Genomic DNA, 23,122 nt, shown 5'->3' on the forward strand with positions numbered 1-23,122 from the left:
TCCAGATGGCCCCCTGCCACTTGTGTCCAGTTGTAGGTCCAAGGCTTGGGGAAAAAGTACCCAGAGTGTCCTCTCCTCTGGTTGAACAAAGCTGTGGTTGGGGAAAAACGACTGTCTCCCCTTCCGATATTTTGTCTGGCTGTTGGGGACCAGGACCGACTGTCCCTATCCCCAGTGGTGTAGGTGCAGAGACTACGGTCCCATCTGCATGGTTGTGGGGCTTACTGTCTCCCCTTGGTGAGCTGTGCTGCCGCTGGGGAGAGGGAATGACAAACTCCTCTCCCTGAACCGTAGACTGCCGCTGGGGAGCAAGGACGGCTCCTTCAGCTCCCTGTAACTTGGGCACAGAGACCACGGTCCCATCTTTGCTGGTGAGGGGCTTACTGTCTCCCCTTGGTGAGCTGTGCTGCCGCTGGGGAGAGGAAACAACAAACCCCTCTCCCTGAACCGTAGACTGCCGCTGGGGAGCAAGAACATCTCCTTCAGCTCCCTGTAGCTTGGGCACAGAGACCATATTACATATACCGTATATACTCGAGTATAAGCTGACCCGAATATAAGCCGAGGCCCCTAATTTTACCCCAAAAAACTGGGAAAACGTATTGACTCGAGTATAAGAAAATGCAAAAAAAAGGGTGGAAAAGGGTGGAAAATGCAGCAGCTACTGGTAAATTTCTAAATAAAATTAGATCCTAAAAAAATTATATTAATTTAATATTTATTTACAGTGTGTGTATATAATGAATGCAGTGTGTGTGTGTATGAATGCAGTGTGTATATGAATGCTGTGTGTGTATGCAGTGTGTGTATGAATGCAGTGTGTATATAATGAATGGAGTGCAGTGCGTGTATATGAGTGCAGTGTGTGTATATGAGTGCAGTGCGTGTATATGAGTGCAGTGTGTGTATATGAGTGCAGTGTGTGTATAATGAATGCAGTGTGTATGCAGTGTGTATATAATGAATGCAGTGTGTGTATATGAGTGCAGTGTGTGAGTGCAGTGTGTATATAATGAATGCAGTGTGTATGTATGAATGCAGTGTGTATGTATGAATGCAGTGTGTATGTATGAATGCAGTGTGTATATAATGAATGGAGTGCAGTGTGTGTATGAGTGCAGTGTGCATATGAGTGCAGTGTGTATATAATGAATGCAGTGCAGTGTGTGTATATGAGTGCAGTGTGTATATAATGAATGCAGTGCAGTGTGTGTGTATGAATGCAGTGTGTATGCAGTGTGTGTATGAATGCAGTGTGTATGCAGTGTGTGTATATAATGAATGCAGTGCAGTGTGTGTGAGTGCAGTGTGAATGCAGTGTGTGTATGTATGAATGCAGTGTGTATGCAGTGTGTATGCAGTGTGTGTATGAATGCAGTGTGTGTATATAATGAATGCAGTGCAGTGTGTGTATATGAGTGCAGTGTGTGAGTACAGTGTGTATATAATGAATGCAGTGCAGTGTGTGTATGAGTGCAGTGTGAATGCAGTGTGTGTATGTGTGTATGTATGAATGCAGTGTGTATGCAGTGTGTGTATGAATGCAGTGTGTATATAATGAATGCAGTGTGTATGAGTGCAGTGTGAATGCAGTGTGTGTATGTGTGTATGTATGAATGCAGTGTGTATGCAGTGTGTGTATGAATGCAGTGTGTATGCAGTGTGTATGCAGTGTGTGTATGAATGCAGTGTGTGTATATAATGAATGCAGTGTGTGTATGAGTGTGTGTATGAATGCAGTGTGTGTATGTGTGTATGTATGAATGCAGTGTGTATGCAGTGTGTGTATGAATGCAGTGTGTATGCAGTGTGTATATAATGAATGCAGTGCAGTGTGTGTATGAGTGCAGTGTGAATGCAGTGTGTGTATGAATGCAGTGTGTATGCAGTGTGTGTATGAATGCAGTGTGTGTATGAATGCAGTGTGTGTATATAATGAATGCAGTGTGTGTATGAATGCAGTGTGTGTATGTGTGTATGTATGAATGCAGTGTGTATATATAATGAATGCAGTGCAGTGTGTGTATAAGTGTGTGTATGAATGCAGTGTGTGTTTGTGTGAGTGTAGAGCATTGGTGGGGGTGGGCATTTTATTAATTATTATTATTTAATTATTATTGTAATATATATTTTTTTTAATGTTATTATTTTTTTTATTTTTTTTTTCGTCCCCCCTCCCTGCTTGTTAGCTGGCCATGGAGGGGGGCTCTCACTCCCTGGTGGTCCAGTGGATGGGCTGTAGGAGGGGGGCTGTCAGGAAGCTGTAACTTACCTTCACCGCAGCTCCTGTCAGCTCCCTTCTCTCTCCTCCGTCCGTGCAGCTCCCAGGTAAGCTTCCTCTGCAACTCTCGCGGCCGGCTCTCGCGAGAGTTGCAGAGGAAGCTGACTTGGGAGCTGCACGGACGGAGGAGAGAGAAGGGAGCTGACAGGAGCTGCGGTGAAGGTAAGTTACAGCTTCCTGACAGCCCCCGGTCCTTGTCTGTATTATGGCAATGAAAATTGCCATAATACAGACAACTGACTCGAGTATAAGACGAGTGAGTGTTTTTCAGCACAAAAATTGTGCTGAAAAACTCGTCTTATACTCGAGTATATACGGTATATATTAAACGTATGTACTGCTATAGATTGTCTTGACTAGGAAAACAACCATATAATTTTATTTTTTTTTAAACTGCACCGACTACATGTGCTTATTAAACCAATACCAGAAAGAAAAACAGCTAAAATGGTGTAAGAACAAAAAACAACTAGTGAATGCTGCCAAATATTGCTTAATAAACATTGCACACGCAATAAATGTACGGGCGCCAAAAGTCCATTTGATTTGTTCAAATGTCGCGATTCCCCAGGATCCAAAGGACAGACAACTTCCAGGGCTTGAAAGAGGCTATCGAAGGACTTTCAAGTCCTAGTAGTTGTTTAGATCTTGGGAAGTCACAACCTTTGGATGAACTGGATGGACTATTTAACATTGCAGGTGGACAACTAGACAAGAATCTTTAGCCCTATTTAGACTAAAAAGCTATTTTGTGTATATTTGAGTTATGTGCTTTGTTGTTTGTGACTGTGCTTTTATTTTTACATTTTTCTGTTCCATGTAATAATTTATTATGCCATGATATTTCTTTATGTTTTTTTAATGGTATGTATTAATCTTACACTGGTGTTTGGCGTCCTCACATTTATTGTGTGTCTGTGCTTATTAGCTTTGGATAAATAATTTATCAGGATCATCTCTTAACATCATTAAGCCTGTATTATCAATACAGTTTTAAAGGCAATCATAATCTTAGTAAGAAAAACTCGATATCTTATGTTTGTTTATTGTCACTGGACTTGCACTGAAATATTCCTTGTCTTGTTTCCAATACCGACATGTATCTATTGTAAATATAAAATGTGTGGCGGAGCTATAAATGTAATTTATTTTTCAAATAAAAGTATATCAAAGATTCTCCATCAATTCTGTTGTCTTCCTCTTCAGAGAATTGCGTAAAACAAGTGCTTTTGAGCAGTGTGGAGAATTACACTCCCATAAGGTCTGTGCTACGATGATAATTCTCTCACCAGCTAACGTAATGCTTGCCCCCGCAAGGCATCTGAACTGTGGCATAAATTTGCCTTTATTCATTGTCACTGTCCAGCACTGGGAAAATACGTTTTCAGATGATTTTCCATGTTGCATGCCACTGTGAATGTTGGTATCTCATCCTAGTCTTTTTTTTTTTTTTTTTTTTTTTTAACATTTTGATTCGTCACCTTAAAATACCTTTTTATATTAAAGGGACACTCTGTGCTCCAAAACTACTTCATCTCAGTGCAGTGGTTTGGTTGCATAGATGCTGTCTCTTTTTGGACAATGCATAGAGAAGCGGTAATGTGCACATCATGAAATATTTATTTGTTGGGCCCTATGTCTCATTGTGGGGCATTTTAGCAGCTCACACATTTAAATTACTCCAGGGGTTCTTTATAAAGGCTATTTTGCATCCTATTGTGGTAACATTTTAAAGTGTAACTTGTGCAGAAGTCCTTTATAATTACTGTAGGAACAGTCATTTAGTGGTTACAGTTAAAGATGGTATGATCTGTAACTCCCATTATATTTAGCCAAATAGAGCTGGGTATCAAATGAATTGAGGGCAGATATGTGCTAATTCTAAGTGGCTTGATTCTAATCCCCACGGACCATATGACCCCCCTCACCCCCTTCTCATTAAACCCATATTTATTCCTGGCTGCCCATCTGACACCAGCAGAGGGATTCAATGACTGACAAACAGACAATAATAAAGGGGTTTCCTGACATCAGTGCTCGCTTGTACCTATGTATTTAAGTTTCCCCACATGAACAGCATGACGTTGACAAGAAAGGGAAATGGAATACCAGTTTTTTTAATACCAATTATATTAATCGTTTATAATGCGAGCAATAGAACACATTTTATCATACTAGCAATAACACCTGTTTTATGATAACTGTAATAATACCAGTTTCAATTATTTGCAACAATACCAGGTTACTGCCAAAAGTAAAATTGAAAAAAAAAAATGAAATATCATAAAAAGAAAACATTATTAACAATCTATATCCTGAGTGACCTGCAGTGATCTATTATGAAGAAGAAAAGAACTCGGGCAAGCAAGACATTGGTTGCTTGAATTATGTTTCCTGCTGGTATATTGCAAACCAATGGGAATAATTGTATTTGCTAATGGGAGTGTTATAACTAAGTACTCTGCAATCTACACACGTGAAACCAAATTCCTTTCAATAGATTTTCCCTCAGAAAGTATCCATCACTTTGTATCTAATGTTTAAACTTCCTTTATTGCACAGTCTGTTTAATTTAGACTTCCTTATCTCCTGCCCTGTCGATAGCATGCTCGATCTTGAAGGAGCCTTTTGTATGTGATTAAACTTCAATTTGCACAGCAGGAGATAAAAACTTCTAAACTTCTAAAGTAAGTTAACATTTGATTGCAAATGAACACTTTTTTTTTTAGCAGGCAGTATTAGTCCCAGTCAGGGGAGGTGAGGCTAGGGCTACATAAGAAGAAACTAAAGTGATTTAACACCTAAATTGCAGAAAATTAAGCAGTGAGACTGCACAGGCATGATCAATATGCAAAAATGGCTCCATTAAGCTAAAGTTGTTTTGACGACTATAGTCTCCATTTAAGGTCATTTATAGAAGAAAAAAAAAAGACAATGCTAATGTAACATTCAACAATATATAAAAAAAGCTAATGTTAATGTGACATCACACAAATGTTAATTTCCTTTTTGTTTCCAATAAAACCAGAAAATACTGCACTAAAACAAAATGTTATTTTGTACTGAAAAGGTACATGCCAATCCAACTAAGCTGTAAAACATAGCGAGTCGTCACAAAGAAACCAAACCTGCAAACCATGGAAACCAAGGAAATAACAGCAACAATTATTACATTATATTAAAATTAATTAAAGAAATAATTCTAAAAATGCTGAAATTATATATCCGGAATTGGACTCATAGACATCCGCTGTGAAGAAGAAAAGAACGCACAGGATGTCAAAACAAACAGGTATAGTGGGGTTGGCACAATTTGCTGGAACAATGGTTAGTACTCGCTGAGCTCTGATTTTGCAAAGTGGCTTCAGTGCATGCCAAGGGAAACATGCCAAGCAATAGCGGCTGCCCATTTTGGACTCTGCCGCTCTGGAGGCCAACAATAAGAAGGTAACAAAGGTGAAGCATGCTGTGCAAAAAGACACAGTGGAGTGGAAACAAAAATTACGAGAAAAGCATACAATTCTAGTTTATAATCTGACCTTCCAGATAAAAGAAAAAAATAGCTCTTTTGATCATTAGCTTTTACAAACTGATTGTATATTTATATTGTAAGATTTAAGGGAAAGGGAACAGACATTGTATGCCCTCTACTGTAATGTCACCTTGCTTTTCCTCCGCTAATGTTTTATAGTCTGCAGTGAAACAAATGTATCTGCCAGGCCTTTAAAGGGACACTCCAATGCCACGAAAACAAACCATTTCCTTGGCACTGCAGGTCCCCTCTCCCTCCCACCCCCCATCCCATGTTGCTGAAGGGGTGAAAACCCCTTCAAAGACATACCTGAGACCCCCGCCGATGTCCCTCAGCGGTGGTTTCGGGTCCGCCCACGCTCCTCCCCCGCCGACGTCATGGGGAATTGAGCAACGCTGGAGATCCTCACACAGCGTGAGGACGTCCAGCAACGCTTTAGCACAGAAAAACTGTGCTAGGAACCAGGAAGTGCCCTCTAGTGGCTGTCTAGTAGACAGCCACTAGAGGAGGAGTTAACCCTGCAAGATAATTATTGCAGTTTATGAAAACTGCAATATTTACAGCTAAAGGGTTAAGGGTAGTGGGAGTTGGCACCCAGACCACTCCAATGGGCAGAAGTGGTCTGGGTGCCTGGAGTGTCCTTTAATCATTTTCAACTATGTTGTCACTGCTTTCATGTGTAAAAAAAAAAAAAAAAAAAAGTAGTGTTTTTTTTCTTCTTTGATAATATTTCTCACCATGTCTGAAATATTGTATGATAATATGATAAGGCTGAAAATGTGTACTCGGCAAGTGAAAATATAGCCCTGCCAGGTAGAAATTAAATCCTGGAGGGTATGGTATAGCTTGCTATGGCAAGTAACTTTTAATTATTTGCTAGTAGCATTGGACTACAAAATTTAAGCCCGGCTGATGAGTGATACTGTATCATTTCTAAAACTTTATACTTGTGTTTTCCATATTACGTGGTTTGAAAGATACACTTAAGTGTGTTTATCCCAGTTATTTAAAATATCCATATCTAAATCTTTCCAAAAATGTTATGTAAGTTTGAAAACAAACTGTATGTGATTAAAGTTCAATTTAGAGATTGAGATACAATTATTTAAGGTAAATTACATCTGTTTGAAAGTGAAACCAGTTTTTTGTTTTCATGCAGGCTCTGTCAATCATAGCCAGGGGAGGTGTGGCTCGGGCTGCATAAACAGAAACAAAGTGATTTAACTCCTAAATGACAGTGAATTGAGCAGTGAAACTGCAGGGGAATGATCTATACACTAAACTGCTTTATTTAGCTAAAGTAATTTGGGTGACTGTAGTGTTCCTTTAAAACATAAAATATACACCAGTGTCATAAAATAAAGTAAAAAAAAAAAAGTATACAAATGCATGTAAAATCATTTATTCTACAATAAAAGCAGAAGAAATAACATAGTGTATACTGTATATAATCACACAAAATAACACCGGGTGGGGGTTATAATCTGACTCACATGGTCCAGAGCCGTGCCAGGCTCTGTGTTAGAGGCTCGGGGGTGCCAAATATGGCTACTGAATCCAATTGAAGAGGTCAGGTACATGATGGTATGGAGTTTCACAAAAATAAATTATTTATTTGTACAAATAGTAAATAGTTAAAAAAAAACCAAATTCTAAACACCCATTTGTGGAACTCCATACCATTGTGTACCTGACCTCTTCAATTGAATCCAGTAGCCATATTTGGCACCCCTGAGCCTCTAAGACAGAGCCTGGCACGCCTCTGGACCATGTGAGTCAGATTATAACCCCCACCCGGTGTTATTTTGTGTGATTATATACAGTATACACTATGTTATTTCTTCTGCTTTTATTGTAGAATAAATGATTTTACATGCGTTTGTATACATTTTTTTTTACTTTATTTTATGACACTGGTGTATATTTTATGTTTTAAAGGAACACTATAGTCACCTAAATTACTTTAGTTAAATAAAGCAGTTTTAGTGTATAGATCATTCCCCTGCAATTTCCCCGCTCAATTCACTGTCATTTAGGAGTTAAATCACTTTGTTTCTGTTTATGCAGCCCTACCCACACCTCCCCTGGCTATGATTGACAGAGCCTGCATGAAAAAAAAAACTGGTTTCACTTTCAAACAGATGTAATTTACCTTAAATAATTGTATCTCAATCTCTAAATTGAACTTTAATCACATACAGGAGGCTCTTGCAGGGTCTAGCAAGCTATTAACATATCAGGGGATAAGAAAATCTTAATTAAACAGAACTTGAAGAAAGCCTAAATAGGGCTCTCTTTACAGGAAGTGCTTATGGAAGGCTGTGCAAGTCACATGCAGGGAGGTGTGACTAGGGTTCATAAACAAAATGATTTAACACCTAAATGGCAGAGGATTGAGCAGTGAGGCTGCAGGGGCATGTTCTATACACCAAAACTGCTTCATTAAGCTAAAGTTGTTCAGGTGACTATAGTGACCCTTTAAACTGTAGCTTTTACTTAGAGTGGTGGCAAACACTCCTTTATACCAGTTCTTATTAATTTAACGTCTAGAATATAGAAGCACCTGGCACACTTTTTTTTCTGTTTTATATATAAAACAATGCTTCTAGATACAATACACAATGATGCTGACAGAATCGCATAAGCTTTGTGTATGGTAGCAGGCTTGTAAGTAATTAGATCAGTCTATATGTATATCAGGAAAGTAAATGGAAGACATCATAACTCTGTTTGTGATACTAGCTTCGGACCTGGAATACATTTATTACACTGCAGACATTTCTGTGCATCACAAAGAAAAATAATTCACCACAGCATTTCCGCCTATGTTTATTTCAAATAATATTCCCCTGTTTGAAACAGATATTCTTGCATTTTGCTTTTCATGATGGTGAGAACATGAAAATGTGAGAGGCTATGCATAATGACACTACAGAATCCTGACAAAATATCTCAATGGAATTATTATGGAAACATCATTACTATGTTAGGATAACTGATTTGCAGTGTATGCAGAAGACGGTTGTTGGAATGATTTCCATCTGAGCACTGCACGAATCTCAGATGAGTTATCAACGCTACACACATACTATAGCAGTCATTGGGACTGTGACAATATGTGTAATCAAAGCGTGAAACAATTTCTTATAACTAGTTATTGTGTGTGTGGGGAAACCCATGACACTGATTATAGTAGACTGTTGGGGAAAAAACTATTAAAGAAAAACAGTGAACATCTAATAGTGGACATTATACAGCATAGACATCTGGCCTGACACAGACAGTTACAAATATAAGTTAATTATATTTTTATTTTAAAATATATTAATATACATGCTAATATACATGATAATATTATATGTAATAGAAATATAAATAAAATTGGGATCGAGACAGTGCCATACCCAGAATTATTAAAAATTTTGAAAACTAATATAACTGAAAGAAATGCACCAAAGTATAGAAACAATAAGGGTAATGATATACAAGGGAAGATGTCAACAATTGCATACGCCTGCTGGTTCTATTGGTTTCCGTGGTGACTGCATAACCTTTAGAATTTTGCACTATTTTTCATAACACAACACTTTAACACATCTCCCTCAATTAATCATTTAGTTGCCTCAGTCATTAGAAGTATTTTGTCCCTAGCATGGTTCTTTAGTAAAAAATGATCAGCTATGTCACAAACACCATAACTACCAAGGTGGGCACGTTACTTGCTTCAGTGGGTGGAATGGTTAAAATCACTATTTATATGCACTAGACCTTAAATAATGATTTTTTTAAAAATCCCTCTTAATGTCACAAAACCAAATTAGATTTAAAAAAAAGAAAACACAATTTAGCAAAAACATGAAATCACAGTACTATTATATATGTATTTCGATAAGGTGATTCTTATCTCAGACAAAGGCCAAACTTAATAAGGAATCATTTATTATGAGATGAATAGTCACAATGTGTATACATACAAAATAGATGGTAAACAAATTAAATAATTACACCAATAAAAAGATAACATAAAAAATTAGCTAATTAATGCTTAATGTACTAGCAAAGTATCTAAATTTTAATCCCAAGAGAGGTTTTGGTAAAGTAATGGAAATCCACTGCAAATTTCATTTGGACCTCAAATGGATTACAAAGTTCCTTAGGTTTCATCAGGGATTATGTCCACTTTTTATGAGGGGTAATTAATATATTCTAAAACATCTATGTGCAGGAGTCTAATCTTGTTGGGACCAGGTCCAACATATAGATATTTCAGACCTAATGCCCCAAAAACAAAATAGTATCTAAAATCACTTCCAAATTTAGGTGAATAACCCTTCACTGGAGTTACAATATACACAGTAAGTGTTGTGTTTTTCTCAAGCTCTCTCTGACTGCTGATCTGATAAGGCCCATATGATAAAGATCACTGATTCTAAAACCCAGATACTGAACCAGGAACCAGATACACCTTTTTTTAAATTCCTACACTTTATTTTGTTTACACATAGCACAATAAACAGGTCTTCATTTATAACCCTTTTCCTGTGATCTGAAAAATGTCTCATTGCTTTAGTTCAGGGGTAGGCATCCTTCAGCACTCCAGATGTTGTTGACTACATCTGCCTTGATGCTTTGCCAGCATTACGGCTGTAAGTGTGTTAGGGGAGATGTAGTCCACAACAACTGGACTGCCGAATGTTGACTACCCCTGCTCTAGATAGTATCCTGGTCTTGAAGTGCCTTACAGGAAAGTTCAACAACAACAAAAAAAGCAATGTAAAGAGTCCTAATTGGCTACCTGTGTATTCATACAATCCCCTAAACATGGGAAGTTTCATATTGAACAATAATGGCAACGTTCACCTGGTTCCACCTAGCCCACACCTTGTTTTTTTTAAAGAGGTTTTCTTAAATTTTTTCCCACTTTTGTTTTATGTCCTTGTTCAAGTGCTACAATAAAAATAAATATGATTTTTAATTGAATTGAAGAATTTAATTTGTCTGGGACCTTTTTTTTGTTGGCTCCCTTGTAGGAGTAATAATTGTACATGTGTGTTTTTGGATTTGGGAAATCCCCATAGCTAGGCCACTGATAGGCACAACATTATTGGTCCTTTTCGGATGACAGTATTTCTTTGCAGTTTACAATAGAATATAAAGACTGAATCCAGAACTGATTTTGTAGAGATAAAGGAAAAGGGTCTATCTAATCAAAACCCCAAATATCGATTACCGTATATACTCGAGTATAAGCCGACCCGAATATAAGCCGAGGCCCCTAATTTTATCCAAAAAAACTGGGAAAACTTATTGACTCGAGTATAAGACTAGGGTGGGAAATGCAGCAGCTACTGGTAAATTTCTAAATAAAATTAGATCCTAAAAAAAATATATTAATTGAATATTTATTTACAGTGTGTGTATAATGAATGCAGTGTGTGCGTATGTGTGTGTGTATGAGTGCAGCGTGTGTGTATGAGTGCAGCGTGTGTGTGTATGAGTGCAGTGTGTGTATGAGTGCAGTGTGTGTGTGCATGAATGCAGTGTGTGTGTGCATGAATGCAGTGTGTGTGTGTATGAATGCAGTGTGTGAATGCAGTGTGTGCAGGGCCGGTGCAAGGATATTTGCCGCCGTAGGCAAAACATTTTTTGCCGCCCCCTCCCCCCCCCATATGTCCTGATTTCCCCTCCTCCTCCCTCAGTGGTCCTTACCTCCCCACCCCAATGTTCCTTCACCCCCCCCCCCCAGTGGTCCTGACTCACCCCTCCCCTAGTGGTCCTGACTCACCCCTCCCCTAGTGGTCCTTACCCTCCCCTCCCCTAGTGGTCCTTACTTCCCCCTCCCCTCCCATAGTGGTCCTTATCCCACCCCCTCCCTCTCATAGTGGTCCTTATACCCCCCCATCCCTCCCATAGTGGTCCATATACCCCCCTCCCTCCCATAGTGGTCCTTATACCCCCCCTCCCTCCCATAGTGGTCCTTATCCCACCCCCTCCCATAGTGGTCCTTATACCCCCCCCTCCCTCCCATAGTGGTCCTTATCCCCCCCTCCCTCCCATAGTGGTCCTTATCCCCCCCTCCCTCCCATAGTGGTCCTTATCCCCCTCCTCCCTCCCATAGTGGTCCTTATCCCCCTCCTCCCTCCCATAGTGGTCCTTATCCCCCCTCCCTCCCATAGTGGTCCTTATCCCCCCCCTCCCTCCCATAGTGGTCCTTATCCCCCCCCTCCCTCCCATAGTGGTCCTTATCCCCCCCCCCTCCCTCCCATAGTGGTCCTTATCCCCCTCCTCCCTCCCATAGTGGTCCTTATACCCCCCTCCCTCCCATAGTGGTCCTTATCCCCCTCCTCCCTCCCATAGTGGTCCTTATACCCCCCTCCCTCCCATAGTGGTCCTTATCCCCCCTCCCTCCCATAGTGGTCCTTATCCCCCCTCCCTCCCATAGTGGTCCTTATCCCCCCCCCTCCCTCCCATAGTGGTCCTTATCCCCCCCCCCCTCCCTCCCATAGTGGTCCTTATCCCCCTCCTCCCTCCCATAGTGGTCCTTATACCCCCCTCCCTCCCATAGTGGTCCTTATCCCCCCTCCCTCCCATAGTGGTCCTTATCCCCCCTCCCTCCCATAGTGGTCCTTATCCCCCCCCCTCCCTCCCATAGCGGTCCTTATCCCCCCCCCTCCCTCCCATAGCGGTCCTTATACCCCCCTCCCTCCCATAGTGGTCCTTAACCCACCCCCTCCCTCCCATAGTGGTCCTTATACCCACCCCTCCCTCCCATAGTGGTCCTTATACCCCCCCCTCCCTCCCATAGTGGTCCTTATCCCCCTCCTCCCTCCCATAGTGGTCCTTATACCCCCCTCCCTCCCATAGTGGTCCTTATCCCCCCTCCCTCCCATAGTGGTCCTTATCCCCCCTCCCTCCCATAGTGGTCCTTATCCCCCCCCCTCCCTCCCATAGCGGTCCTTATCCCCCCCCCTCCCTCCCATAGCGGTCCTTATACCCCCCTCCCTCCCATAGTGGTCCTTAACCCACCCCCTCCCTCCCATAGTGGTCCTTATACCCACCCCTCCCTCCCATAGTGGTCCTTATACCCACCCCCTCCCTCCCATAGTGGTCCTTATCCCCCCCCCTGCCTCCCATAGTGGTCCTTATCCCCCCCCTCCCTCCCATAGCGGTCCTTATACCCCCCTCCCTCCCATAGTGGTCCTTATACCCACCCCCTCCCTCCCATAGTGGTCCTTATACCCCCCCCCCTCCCATAGTGGTCCTTATACCCCTTTTTTTTGTTATTATAATTTTTTATTATTATTATTATTTTTTTATTATTTCTTATTTTATTTATATATTTTTTTTTTCGTCCCCCCTCCCTGCTTGATATATGGCAGGGAGGGGGGCTCTCCTTCCCTGGTGGTCCAGTGGCAGTTCAGTGGGGGGGAGAGGGGGGCTGGCAGAGCTGTAACTTACCTGTTCTGCAGCTCCTGTCAGCTCTCTCCTCCTCCGCGCCGTCCGTTCTGCTCTTCTGTCAGCTTACATTGTAAGTCTCGCGAGAGCCGCGGCTCTCGCGAGATTTACACTGGGAGCTGACCGAGGTGCTGACCGGACGGCGCAGAGGAGGAGAGAGCTGACAGGAGCTGCAGAACAGGTAAGTTACAGCTCTGCCAGCCCCCCTCTCCCCCCAGTCTGTATTATGGCAATGCAAATTGCCATAATACAGACCTTGACTCGAGTATAAGCCGAGTTGGGGTTTTTCAGCCCAAAAAATGGGCTGAAAAACTCGGCTTATACTCGAGTATATACGGTAACTGATTAATCAGATGATACCTTTTATCCTTGGGAATTGAGATTCTAATTCATTAATGTGATATTTAATGGATATTGTTTAGCCCTTATCAGTATAAGAATAGTGTGCCTTTCCAAAGTTACGATGGCAATATGGTGCATTTCTGTAGGGTTAGAGTGTATTGGGCAGACTGTGAATTTGTGACCTTAATTCTAGATAATAGAAATCCCACATTTGGAGCATGTAAAACACTAACTACAATCCTGCAAGAGAAAGCAAAGTGTCTGTGGCAATGCAGCTAAACTGGTATGTAGATTTTAAAAACACTAACGTGCACCTGGCAACATATGAGCAATTAAATGGCACATGAAATGCAAATGTATGACTGGATAATATAAGGCAAAAGGTTTGATGAAATATGTAAAAAATGGTAGAAGTATGGTATTTTTACCACATGGAGAATGATAGATGAAATATGGCATATTGGGTAAAATGCATATTAAATGGAAAGGCATATAACATTAACTGTACCGAATAGGAGATAAAATACTGAATAATTATTGTCTGTCTATTTTAATCAATCTGTCTAGGTTTGTGTGTGCCTGCATCTGTATTAATAGTTGCCTATCACATTATGTGCAAATTGTGTTATCAAACTTTCTTAAAATGAAAATGTGTGCTCACATTTGGCTCCAGTGCGATTAAATACCATACGTATATAGTCTCAGGCCATTATGGTTGTGAAACCTTCAGTTTTGTATGTACATGAATAAGTGGCTCCCAATCAATGCCATGGCAGAAGCACCACATATCAATGCACAATAGGTCACATGAGCTAATTTGCAGTGCTTGTCCAGTTATTTTGTTTAGAGACCAATAATTGCCCAGAAGAAGTCTTACATGGGGACCTGGGAATTTTCTGCAGGAATGACAGTTGAGAGATAGGTTCTCAAAGTTTGTTATTTTATATTTTTTACTCCAAGATTGTGTAGAGCAAGCATGTCAAACTCAAAGTCTGGCTCGGGCCACATAAACAAGGTTTAAGTTTATGTGGGCCACAAAAAAATAAACAAAAAAAAAACCCTTACATTTTCATAGAAACGTAGGTTTATTTAATTTAAAAAAAAAATACAGTATAACCCCCCCACAGCATCCCCCTCTATTAAACCACAGCACCCCCTCTACCACCCTGTGCCAAATCTGATCCTCCCGCTGACACACACACATACTCACAGACAGACACACTGACACACAGACAGACACACACACATACTCACTGGCACACACACACATACTCACAGACAGACACGCACACATACTCACTGACAGACAGACACATACTGACATACAGACAGACACACACACACTCACTGACAGACACACACATACATACACACATACACAGACACACACTCACTGACTGACACACAGACACTGACAGACACACACACACTGACATACACACACACATTCACACAGACACACACACTCACTGACAGACACTCACACACACACTGACAGAAGCACACACACACTCACTGACAGACACACACACACACACACACACTCACTAACAGCCACACACTAACTGACAGACACACACACACACACATTCTTGCTCTGGGGTCCTTCTGTCTGCTCCTCACTCACATAATATTCTGGCGCCCGGTTTCACTACAGATGGAGCGCGCGAGGGAGCAGTGAGGAGCAGGAACACTGTGCTCCCTCGTTGGCCCTCCTCCCCGGCCGGGTAAGTGTTAGCAGAGTAGGCACCTGCAATGTGGGGAAAGCAGGTGCCTACTCTGCTATAACTCCAGCATGTACTTGCGGCTCGCCGGGCTGCACAGATGGTCCTTGTGGAGTTCAACATTTTTGGTGTAGAGTATTACTATTGTCTGTAAAATTTTGCTATTAAAGCAACACTCCAGGCCAATAAAGCAATTCAGCTTGCTGAAGTGCTTAAGTTATTGACATAATGTCCATAAAGCCTTATTTTAAAAAAGTTCAGATTTCAAGAGAAATCAGCAATTAACCCCATTTGTATATACCTGCAATCTGTAATCCAGACAACCAGGAGGATTCCCTTCCTCACTCAACTTGAGTGCTGGTCAAGGCATAGGTTAGGGCTTCTCATTACATTATCTCAGCCTCTTTACAAGAAGCATTGGTTTGGCACTAATGATGATCTCATGTTGTCAGAGAAGAACTGTGACAATGAGACCCTCTCACGCCTGGAGGTGCAAGTAACCTGTTTTTTAGGAGAATGGTGTAAACCTAATGATAAGGAATGAGCTAAAAAGGAACCCGCCAACATTAAAATGAAATGAATTTCCTTCCAACTTTGAAGTATTTCTTGACTTAACAGCGCTGCTGAAATATTGGTGCCATACAGGGTAAATGTTAATAAAACATTTTGTTTCAGGAATTGTACCGGGGGACTGGAGAAAGGCAGATGTGCTTCCTATATTTAAAAAGTGTTCAATATCCTTGCCTGTGAGCTTAAAGGGACACTATAGTCACCAGAAGAACTACAGCTTATTGAATTTGTTCTGGTGAGTAGAATCATTGCCTTCAGGCTTTTTGCTCTAAACACTGTCTTTTCAGAGAAAATGCAGTGTTGACATTACAGCCTAGTGATAACTTCACTGGCCACTTCTTAGATGGCTGCTAGAGATCCTTCCTGGGTCATGGCTGCCTAAAATGCAGCCAAACATTACGTGTCTCCTCCCTCTGCAGGCAGACTCTGAACTTTCCTCATAGAGATTCATTGATTCAATTCATCTCTATGAGGAGATGCTGATTGGCCAGGGCTGTGTTTGAATCATGCTGGCTCTGCGCCTGATCTGCCTCTTTGTCAGTCTCAGCCAATCCTATGGAGAAGCACTGTGTTTGGATCAGGCTACCACTTCTGATGATGTCAGCAAACTGCTTGTTTTTCTGAGACAAACAGCATGCAGAGTTACAGCTTCAGGCTTGAATTCAGTAAGATTTTACTATATTTAGGGAGGCATGAGGGGCCCAGGGGGGCTAGATGGTTGTTTTAACCCTATAGGGTTAGGAATACATGTTTGTGTTCCTGACCCTATAAGGCTGCTTTAACTTCTGTGACTGGGAAAATATTTGAAGGGCTATTAAGGGATAATATTCAGGAATTCATCGGGAAGAACTTATTAGCAATAATCAGCATGGTTTTATGAAACATAGGTCATGTCAAACTAATCTAATTGCATTCTATGAAGAAGTAAGTAGAAGTATAGATCAGGGTGTTGCAGTGGATGTGATCTACTTGGATTTTGCCAAGGCATTTGATACAGTTACTCACAATAAGTTAGTCTTCAAACTAAAATAAATTGGTCTAGATGAATATTCTTGTTCTTGGGTAGAACATTGGCTTAGGATATAGTACAACGAGTTGTCATTAATGGTACATTTTCAGGCTGGACTAAAGTGGTAAGTGGTTTCCCTCAGGGTTCTGTTTTTGGACCACTTCTATTTAACATATTTATAAATGATCTTGAAATGGGCATTAAAAGCCATGTATCAGTGTTTGCAGATGACACAAAACTTTGTAAAGTAATACAAGGTGAGCAGGATATTTCTTTGCTGCAGAGGGATTTGGATAGATTGGGGGACTGGGCACTAAAATGGCAGATGAAATTTAACGTAGAGAAATGCAGAGTTATGCATTTTGTGGTTAAGAATGCACAAGCAACTTACACACTAAATGGTAGTGAATTAGGGATAACCACACACACGAGAAGGATTTGGGAATTGTTATAGACAACAAATTAGGCAGCAATATGCAATGTCAATCTGCAGTTGCTAAGGCCAGTAAGGTTTTGTCATGTATAAATAGGGGCATAAATTCTCGTGATGAAAATATAATTTTGCCTCTTTATAAATCGCTGGTAAGACCACACCTTGAATGTGCTGCACAATTTTGGGTGCCTGTTTTAAAGAAAGATATCATGGCACTAGAAAAAGTCCAGAGACGAGCTACAAAATTGATAAAAGGAATGGAGCATTTTAGTTATGAAGAAAGGTTAAAAAAATTAAATCTGTTTAGTTTGGAAAAACAGCGCCTGAGAGGGGATATGATAACTTTATACAAATATATTCGGGGCCAGTACAAACCTTTATCTGGAAATCTATTCATAAACAGGGCTATACATAGGACACAAGGTCACACATTTAGGCTGGAAGAAAGGAGATTTCATCTAAGGCAAAGAAAAGGTTTTTTTACAGTAAGAGCAATAAGGATATGGAATTCTCTGCTTGAAGAGGTGGTTTTGTCAGTCATTACAGATGTTTAAACTGCAATTGGATAAATACTTACAAAAACATAACATACAGGGATATAATTTCTAATTAGTGGGGTAATAGCTGCTTGATCCAAGGAGACATAACCAGGAGGCTGATAACCTATTTTTTTGCCCACTTAAACTTGTAGAGAAAGATTGGAGAGGAGGTGATTTTAATAAACAAATCGGAATAGAAGAAATTAAATTTATTTATAATTTTAATACTCTTATGGTTTAAACTCAGACTTTGAGGCCTGCCATTTCTTTTAATAATGCATTTATGTGAAGAATATCTCTGTTAGAAAGATTTTAGTATCTTAAATAATATCTTAAAAAGGCACTGTTAGCACTTGCTGTACATAGCAGCCTTTTAAATATGTCATTCTCTCTTTTTAATTTTTTCTTTTTAATACTCCAAGAAATTGTTATCCTTAAGAACTAAAAGCACTTTATGGCCCACCAGAGCACTTTACTTATAAGATATCAGTGTGACGATAATCAAATATTGCAATAGACGGTCATCATCTTTTCTTTTTAATACTCCAAGATATTGTTATCCTTAAAAACTAAAAGCACCTTATGATACACCGGAGCACTTCACTTATAAGATATCAGTGTGATAATCAAATACTGCAATAGACGTTACCATTAAGGGCTATCATCACTCTTTGCACAAAATTAGCACTTTAAATACAGTATGTCAGTGAATGATTTCTTCCCCTTCTTTCATTATCTTATAAAGACATTTTAATATTAAGAAGAGCCTAAATAGAATATGAGAAGAATATTAAAATGAAGGGGAAAAAAATATCTGATACTCTAATAAGGAAATGTCTAACACTATATACTCAAGACAGACATTTGTAGAGAATAATATTAATTTATATAATAATATACATCAATTCCGAAATGGAACGCACGACACGCTCGACATGCGTTCCAGTGACGTCAGCCGACAAAGGCGACGTCATCCGGAAGTGGAATGCATGCCGCCAGCGTTGGAATGCACGTTGCGTTCCATACGTGCGATAGCCGGAACCCGGAGTAAAAGCCACAGGGAGATTAAGAAGACGCCAAACTGAAAACGAAGTCCACATACCGATTAAAAAAGCCCCTGGTACGGGGCAAAACGCTTTTCGGACACTTTAGACACTTATTTGCCAACTGGCAGGACTGACTTTATAGTCATATTGATATTTAAATATCATTTTTATTTTGTTTTATATTCTTACTTATTTTTACTAATTTTACTCCTCATTGGGGAGCAATAAAGTTTTCTCCTAAAAAGATCCAATTCAAGTTGTGGAACCTGGATTTGTACCTAGCCGGAGCAACCAGAAGGTGTTCTGGGAATAGGAAAGGGACATCCTAAAAAGTCCCACAGCGCCATCCATGAGAGCCATATGCTGAGATTTGGCTCTAGGCTTGTGAGTACCTGACTCTCATCTCTACTTATATAATTGTACTGACATATTACACTATATTATTTTATATATTTTACAGATTTACTCAGAAGTGTGATCCACCTACTGCATTGTATGTATTTCAAGGAGACATCTGACTGCTATTTTGGGGTCAAGAAGGAATTTTTTCCTAGTTTGTGGCAAAATTGGAAGTGCTTCAGGCTAGGTTTTTTGCCTTCTTTTGGATCAACAACAAAAACATTTGTGAAGAAGGCAGAACTTGATGGAGGCAAGTCTCTTTTCAGCTATGTAACTATGTACTATGAGTTGTAGTTCTACAAAATCTGGGGATCTACCTGTTGGGCAGTCCTGGTCTAGATGAATATTCTTGTTCTTGGGTAGAACATTGGCTTAACCCCTTAAGGACCAAACTTCTGTAATAAAAGGGAATCATGACGTGTCACACATGTCATGTGTCCTTAAGGGGTTAAAGGACCACTCTAGGCACCCAGACCACTTCAGCTTAATGAAGTGGTCTGGGTGCCAGGTCCAGCTAGGGTTAACTAATTGTTTTATAAACATAGCAGTTTCAGAGAAACTGCTATGTTTATCAATTAGTTAAGCCTTCCCCCTAATCCTCTAGTGGCTGTCTCACTGACAGCCGCTAGAGGCGCTTGCGTGATTCTCACTGTGAAAATCACAGTGAGAGCACGCAAGCGTCCATAGGAAAGCATTATGAATGCTTTCCTATGTGACCGGCTGAATGCGCACGCAGCTCTTGCCGCGCGTGCGCATTCAGCCGACGGGGAGGAACGGAGGCGGAGAGGAGGAGGAGAGCTCCCCGCCCAGCGCTGGAAAAAGGTAAGTTTTTACCACTTTCCCCTTTCCAGAGCCGGGCGGGAGTGGGTCCCTGAGGGTGGGGGCACCCTCAGGGCACGCTAGTGCCAGGAAAACGAGTATGCTTTCCTGGCACTAGAGTGGTCCTTTAAGGATAGAGTACAATGAGTTGTCATTAATGGGAAATGTTCAAGCTGGACAAAAGTGGTAAGTGGTGTCCCTCAGGGTTCTGTTTTGGGACCGCTTCTATTCAACATATTTATAAATGATCTTGAAATAGGCATTGAAAGCCATGTTTTAGTGTTTGCAAGTTACATAAAACTTTGTAGTAATAAAATGTGAGCAGGATATTGCTTTGCTGCAGAGGGATTTTGATAGATTGGGGGACTGGGCACTGAAATGGCAGATGAAATCTAATGTAGAGAAATGCAAAGTTATGCACTTCGGGGTCAAGCATGCACAAGCAATTTACACTCTAAATGGTAGAGAATTATGGATAACCATACACGAGAAGGATTTGGGAATTGTTATAGACAACAAATTAGGTAGCAATGTACAATGTCAATCTGCAGTTGCTAAGGCCCGTAAGGTTTTGTCATGTATAAATAGAGGCATGAATTCTCGGAATGAAAATATAATTTTGCCTCTTTTTTTAAATCACCAAATCTATTCATAAACAGGGCTTTACATAGGAAATGAGGTCACGCATTTAGGCTGGAAGAAATTAGATTTTGTCTAAGGCACAGAAAAGGTGTTTTTTTTTTACAGTAATAACTATAAGGATGTGGAATTCTCTGCCTGAAGAGATGGTTTTATCAGAGTCCATACAGATGTTTAAACAGAAATTGGATCAGTACTTCCAAAAACATACAGGGATTTAATTTTTATTTAGTGGGGTAATAGCTGCTTGATGCAAGCAGGTATCTGACTGCCATTTTGAGGTCAAGAAGGAATATTTTCCTAGTTTGTTGCAAAATTGGAAGCGCTTCAGACTGGGTTTTTTTTTTTTGCCTTCTTTAGGATTAACAGCAAAAACATGTGAGGCCGCAAGTCTCTTTTCAGCTATGTAACTATGTAAAATGTAATACTCAATATAATTTATTTATATAATGTATTTCATATGAGTCGAAGATGAGTGATAAATTAAAGAATTCAGAGTGACTTTATTCAATAAATAATTGTTTACACATTGTGTAGACAAGTGAACAATATTGGTGGCATTTTTTTCTTCGTGGTAGAAAGCAGACAAGATATAAATCTACATGCTTGTGACTGTTTAAGGAAAGAATAAAGGGCACAGATAAGGGAATTACAATGAAGAAAAAAACCAAAAAAACCTACTGACCTTTATTAGGTAATAAAAGTCCAGATAAATTAAAGGGCACCGGCATGCAAGGTGACCTAGATTAGCAAGTGTGATAGGCAAAAAAAGTACTTTACTACAATCAAATATCTTCTTAATTTAAAAACACTCAATTTGTCTGACTCTTTATTATGTGTAGAATCAGAAGCTAATACACTTTTTGCAACACGTCACAGAGTATGTAAGGCCAACATAGATTGTTGGGTTAACACAGTCTACATAGAAATAATACAATTATAATAAATCAGTTAGTTAGCCCTTTTAATATGCAGATCTTTTCATTTGTAGCTGAAATTTGCATGGTATGATTAGCTAGCATTTTAAGGATTGCTCCAAGGATTACTCCAAGTACCGAGACAACTTTAAGGAGCCTGTGAGTGCAATATTTTAGTATGAGATGCTGCACATGCTAAAATATCTAGGCTAAGTGCCGTAGGTGTAACAACTAGTAGCATCATGACGATTCTGGGCATATTCGTTGCAGAGAGGTTCATTCATTGGCTGAATAATTGGCTGGTAATACATGATCAGTAAAACCCAGAAGGTGTTCTGCTAGTATTGAAGGAGATGCCCAGAATGACCCATATAAAAGGTACATCATTGGAAAACAGTTTGCTCTCTTAATGGGCAATGTCATTATATTGGTATAATAAACATTACAGCCAGTTGTAGTGATTATGTTGCTCTGAGTGGCCGTTTAAACATAGGACAAATATGCTATTCACGACTAGCTTGCTGGTTACCTAAAATATATTGAAATATTTACACAATGTTAAAGTTCCACTTATTCATTTGTCATTTATGGAACTAAGTGGGTGATAAAATAAAGTCTCATGCATTATATGGTATCCCTTGTCTGGCAGCATTTCAGAGGACGGCTGAGGTATTAGCATAGAAACATAAATAACATCTGCCACATGCAGCAGGTCTGACAAAAAATAGAGACTAGATAATAGTAAGAAACCTGATAGCATTTTTGGGAATGCTGCTTCCTAAAATGCCACCACAATGGGTACTGGATGGATAATACCTGTATGTTGGCAAATTGGTGTTCTTTTGCCATGATAGATTTGTGGAGATGAAACAAGTATGCAAGTACCGTATTTTTCGCTCTATAAGACGCACTTTTTCCCCCCCTCAAAAGTAAGGGGAAATGTCTGTGTGTCTTATGGAGCGAATGTGAAGCTTTACTTACCTGTATTGTAGCGTGGGCCGGCAGAACAGCGCCCACCACGGTACAGGAACTTAAATTTCAGTTAAATTTCAGCTGAAATTTAAGTTCCTGTACCGCGGTGCTGTTCTACCGGCCCGCGCTACAATACAGGTAAGTAACTAAGGGACACTATGGGACAAGGGGAGGGGGGGACACTATGGGAGGGAAAGATCACTATGGGACAAGGGGGGGACACTGTGGGATGAAGGGACACTATGGGACGAGGGGAGGGGGTGAGAACACTATTGGACAAGGGGAGGGGGGTTAAAGAACACTATGGGACGGGGGTTAAAGAACACTATTGAACAAGGGGAGGGCTGGGTTAAAGAACACTATGGGACAGGGGAGGGGGGTTAAAGAACACTATGGGACAGGGGAGCGGTTAAAAATCACTATGGGACAGGGGAGGGGGGTTTAA

The 23,122-nt window shown here is 40.3% G+C and overlaps 1 protein-coding gene across 5 annotated transcripts in view; it reads right to left on the reverse strand.

Annotated features, from left to right (window-relative positions):
• The window catches only part of HHAT (hedgehog acyltransferase), a 523,006-nt gene that overhangs the window by 97,395 nt on the left and 402,489 nt on the right, over positions 1-23,122 (reverse strand). The gene's annotated exons all lie outside the window — the stretch shown is intronic.

Source organism: Pelobates fuscus, chromosome 2 (assembly GCF_036172605.1).
Source record: "Pelobates fuscus isolate aPelFus1 chromosome 2, aPelFus1.pri, whole genome shotgun sequence".
Classification (NCBI taxonomy): Eukaryota; Metazoa; Chordata; class Amphibia; order Anura; family Pelobatidae; genus Pelobates; species Pelobates fuscus.